The sequence below is a fragment of the Mesoplodon bidens genome (assembly GCF_964165515.1).
Source record: "Mesoplodon bidens genome assembly, chromosome: 11".
Lineage (NCBI taxonomy): Eukaryota > Metazoa > Chordata > Mammalia > Artiodactyla > Ziphiidae > Mesoplodon > Mesoplodon bidens.
The window spans coordinates 42300625-42306027 of record NC_138167.1 but is presented as its reverse complement, the minus strand read 5'-3'; positions in this window follow the sequence as shown (position 1 = coordinate 42306027).

Below are 5403 nucleotides of genomic sequence, written 5' to 3'. Positions count from 1 at the left end.
GGCTCCGCCTACCGCCCGGAACCCGCTCCCGCCCCCCTTCAAGGGATTCGCCCCGGGCTCAGCCATTGGTCCAGTGTGCATGGGGGGCGGGTCCTAAGCCGTTAACAGCAGTTGTGGCTGGGAGGATTGGACCGTCCGGGGTAAGCTAATTAACGGTTGATGGGAGGGGGGGTAAGCGTGTAGGTGGTTAAGTATGTGCCTGAGAACTCAGTTAACTTTACTTAGGCTTTTCCCCTTATCCTTAACACCTTTGGGGTTAATTGTGAGGTGACTATTAGAGAAAAAGCCCCAAGGACTTCGACCTTTGAAGGTCCTCGGAAACCAACCCCTTAATACACTATCACGACAACTGATTCTAATCCCTTGGTGTGCTTTCTTGAACAACGTCTTTGGTCAATGACTTAATGGCCATAGAGGTGACATCATGTGGACACAGGCTATGATGCCCGAGTTAGCTACTTGGTGGAAACCATTTGAGGTAAGCCATGGTATTATAGATACCAACAGACCCAGAATGTGGAGAAGGAAAGCAAAGGCAGGAGCCTGAATATCCAGTGGTCTTTGCCAGCTGTCAGTTCTGTGACTAATGCCAGGAAACCCGTCTTACAAACGCCCCCTTAAAATGAAGCTTTCCAGCGCAGTCCAGAGCCTCTGGGTCCTGGGTATTAGTCTCACCGCCACTCCAGTCACATAGCCCCACACAGACAGTCCACCCCACATCTAGCCAAAAGATCAGGAGCTGCAGACCAACCCCTCATCCTAAATCACCTCCCTTTTTGTCACGTCACTCCCGTCATTCCCATAGGGCCTCTGGACCTTTATACCTGCTTGGCTATCTTCTATACACTCTTATCCTCCCCAGAGACCATTAAATGAACCATGGCACTGAAGTGATCTTCTACATCATTCGTGACTCATTCTTTTGGGTAGACAAGAACTTAGGACCTTTCTACCTTCCTAAGATATTGTCATTGACCCAAGGGCAGAGAGGAATGACCCAAGGCCCAAGTGGACAGCCCTTTTATCTCCTCACATAGAAGTAACAAAGTTCAAAGGTCTCAGTACCATCTAAGCCGGGTTTAGATAGATCCTGTTTATAAAGAACCTAGTTTATAGCTTGGACTTGGAAAAAGAGAAAGAAAAATGCCATTTTCTCTTCCCAGGTTTCCTTATACTCAGCTTTACACCTACCAACCAATGCTTCTCTGGCTTGGGGATCAGATGGGTAGATCTTAGGAAAGAACTTCATAAAGAGAAGCCAAGCAGTGCCCCAGGGGAGCACTGACCTCAGCTATCTCCTCGGTGACTTCAAAGCTCCACTGATCAATATTTGCTCCCAATTTAGCATCTCACAGAGGATTTCCTCCTAACCCTAGAATAGTCTGACCTGGTTTCTTCTCTCTGGTTAATTATCCATAGAGACTAGCCCGCAGGCCAGAGGACTGAGCTCCAGTGCCCCAAGTGGCAGGAGGCATTCTCGGGGTGAGGCTACCAAAGGGATAATTACAGAGTGGCCATAAGGGTAACCTATTTTGGAGCTCTAGTGATTGGAGGAAGGGTGGGGAACAATAATGCTCACAGTGTCCTGGAGCCTAGTGTCATGAGGACTTTATGGACTTATTTTGAAGTTGTTCAGTCCTGACATCCACTGCTATAAGGCCAATGGGAAAGCCCAGGACTCAAAGGGACTAAATGGTATCTCCCAGGAGCTGGCTTAGAGCCTTTCTCTGAACATGGTTGGGACCTGGGGAGGTGGGAGGAAAGTTAAGGGAGAAGGATTAGCATGAATAAAGGAGCCAAGCGAACTCTAGGTCCAAATACAACTAAGTGCCTGAGAACTGGAGGGGACAAGGGAGAGAAGGCTGAGCATCGAGGTCATCTTGACGTTTGGAATGACCTCTTTAAAATGGACAGAGGCAATGGTGCCCCCTGGTGGCCAAGGATAAGTGGGAGAATGAAGATGGAACTTAAACTCATATCAGTAAACCAAACTCCTTTTTTTAATGGGTAGCAGCTAAAATTTATTGAGTACTTCCTATTTCCAGAAGCTATCTAAATGTGGTACGTGCATTACCTTAATTAATCATCACAACTCTAAGGGATGTAGGTAATAGTAGTAGCTTTACAGAGGAGGAAACCAAGGTTTAGATAAAGTATCCTACTCAGGACCATAGCTTGTGATTGGCATTGCTAGAATTCAGACCTAGGTTGGCCTCACTCCAGAAGCTGTATTTTAACTACTAAGCTGTATTGTTTATATGGTGCTGACTGTAAATTATCAGCTGCAACTCAGGAAGGGGACTTTGAGTTATTGTTAACAGTTTCTTACGGACTTCCCTGGCGGTCCAGTGGTTAAGACTTCACCTTCCAATACAGGGGGTGCAGGTTCAATCCCTGGTTGGGGAGCTAAGATCTCACATGCCTTGCGGCCAAAAAACCAAAAACATAAAACAGTTTCTTGGGCACATTAGCTCAGTGTGTTGCTATATTTAAAGATATTTTAAAAGATAAGGAACTATAAGGAATTCCCTGGTGGTCCAGTGGTTAGGACTCCTCGCTTCCAATGCAGGGGGCATGTGTTTGATCCTTGATCTGGGAACTAAGGTCCCGCAAGCCATGGGATGCAGCCAAAAAAAAAAGATACCTGAAACACATGATAAATGACGACCTTCCCAGAATACAGGTAAGGAGAGATAAACATTTAGCACCTAAAAAGACCAGGGGGATAGAACGGGCTTCTTACAAGGAATAATCAGGCTGGGGAAATGGCTGGAAAGAGGATATAGTGCTTTTTCACTGTAGATTATTAGACTCAGAGGGCATGTGTTCAAACTTGAAGGTAGTTTTCAAACACATAAAAGAAGTAGTACTTTACAGAGCCACTGGGGACTACATGGAGACTCCATCAGCCTAGGGATAAGATGATTGCTAGGGCTGAAGCCTTGGCTCCCCCACCCCTCTTTGAGCTTGGTTTCTTCCTCTGCAAATGGGAGTAACATCTAGTATTTGTTAGAGCTGTAAAGATTAAATAAGTGTGTGTATGTGCTTTTTATATGAGTATTTAACATATAATAGTTCTTTTCCCCTTGCTATTCATCTCTGTCCTATGTTTAAAGGAATCTTGTTCTTGCTCGGAGTCCTTTCCACAGCAAAAAAAAAATCCTCTAAAACTTGTTTTTAAGGACTACATTTTCACATAATACATTTTCCTAGTCACACCTGGATCTCATTTAACACTGTCTTTGGGAATTCCCTGGCGGTCCAGTGGTTAGGACTCTGCGCCTTCACTCCCAAGGGCCCGGGGTTGGTTGGGGAACTAAGATCCCATAAGCCTCATGGTGTGGCAAAAAAAACAAACAAAAAACCCCCCCAAAAACCACTGTCACACTTTCTTTGGGAATATTTCTTTAAAAGCTAACATTTTTTCTGATAAACTCATTTACGAGGTATCTAAAATTTAAGGTGTAACCAGATATGCAAGGTTGAGTATATGCTCTACCAAATACTAGGCTAGAATAATTTTAGTAGCCTCCAGAAAGGTTCAGATAAATTCATGGTTTCCTTGTGCTAGCCTGTGATATGACTTAAGAAATATGCAAAGTATATCCTTCTGAGGATCAAGTCAAGGATGATAATGTCCACTCTTCCCTATGTAAGACACATGCCTGTGTCCCAATGGCAAAGACTCTTGGGCTGGACAATTCTTAACGGCTGTTCTCCAGCCATTGACAAACTAGTGAGGAACATCACAAGTAACTTGTTACTGATCAACATTAAATTTGTTTTATTTATTAAAACTTGCAAATAACTTGTTTTGTAAATTACAACAGTTTCAAGTCCCCTAAAGAGTACTCTTACATTTCTGATAAGCTTTCTGGTGGAAGAGTAAGAACTTACAGACACCAAGCAGCAATAGACAGAATCCTGGGTATACTCATAGGGGAATGAAGCAAGTGAACATCATTCACGTGCATCACAGAAGAAATAAAGCTTAGTAACAGCTGGTCTGGAAAACTGAGTTGACAGGATACAGCATTTCTTATGACTGACAAGAGAAGAAGAAATTAGCACTAGACCCTGAATTTAGTTGTCAACTAATATCAGGGTGCTTGCTCTGAGCTAGTTAATTGTTAGATTTCATAGGGATTTGTGGTACAAGAAAGCTTTGTTGAACACATTCATTCCGTGTGCCAGGCTTAGTGTAAGGTATTAAGAGAAAAAAAAGACGTAAAACGGAAGCTACTTCACAGCTATATTAGATCAGATTGACACTTGGGAACATTAGCTTATAGATCCAGTTTTGCCACTACATACAGGACTTGAGGACCTGTGGTTTCTCTGGGCCTCGGTTTCTTTATCTGTAAAATCAGTTACTTCATCTGCAAAGGTGAACTAGATGACTTCCAAGGGCCTTTAGATTCTAAAGTGCTGAAAGTCTTTGAAATGTAATAAACCTGAATAACAGGTGTTCTCTCCTTGAGGCATTCCTGTGACAAATGTTCCATTCGAAACCCTGAGACAGCCACACCTCAGGATTAGTGTGTTTAAGAATCTCCTCAGGGCTTCCCTGGTGGCGCAGTGGTTGAGAGTCCGCCTGCCGATGCAGGGGACATGAGTTCGTGCCCCAGTCCGGGAAGATCCCACATGCCGCGGAGCGGCTAGGCCCGTGTGCCATGGCCGCTGAGCCTGCGCGTCCGGAGCCTGTGCTCCACAACGGGAGAGGCCACAACAGTGAGAGGCCCGCATACCGCAAAAAAAAAAAAAGAATCTCCTCAACGAAGGTATCCTTTATATTTTCATCCCTATGCCCCAGTACAGAATCTCTACACACAGAAAATGGGGACACACTTATGGTCCACATTGACAATGGCTAGTGACAGAGATGATAAAGCTATACTTTACTGTTGGTTTGGCATCAAATCTGAAAGCATAGGCCAGCAAGCAAGGCCTTTCCTTAAATAACATTCCTTACCTCATTTCTCCCTATCTGATAAAGCCCTTACTTTTCAGCTGAGCTGATCACATCCATTCGCCCTTTCCTGTATGCTCTCGCCGATCCCTCCATCTGGAGGGGTAGGGAGGGTAGAAAAATCCATTTCCTTCAGGACTGAGCTCTATCTTACTTTATGTTTCATCAGTATGAATACAAGTAATTTCTAGAATCCTATACTACCATACAATTATTCATGTTCCCTAGCTTATTCATAGAGGTTCCTCTTCTCACTATAATTAGACTCTAAACACATCATATTGAATAAGCACTGAATAAATGCTTATCTAGTTTGTGAGTCCAGCAGGAATCTCAGATAACAAAAGAATGAAAGCTTCAGGCTCCTCCTACCTTAGCGCTATACCATTCCCAAAGCTCTTCCTTCCCTTCCCTTTTCTTTCCTGTCTGGAATT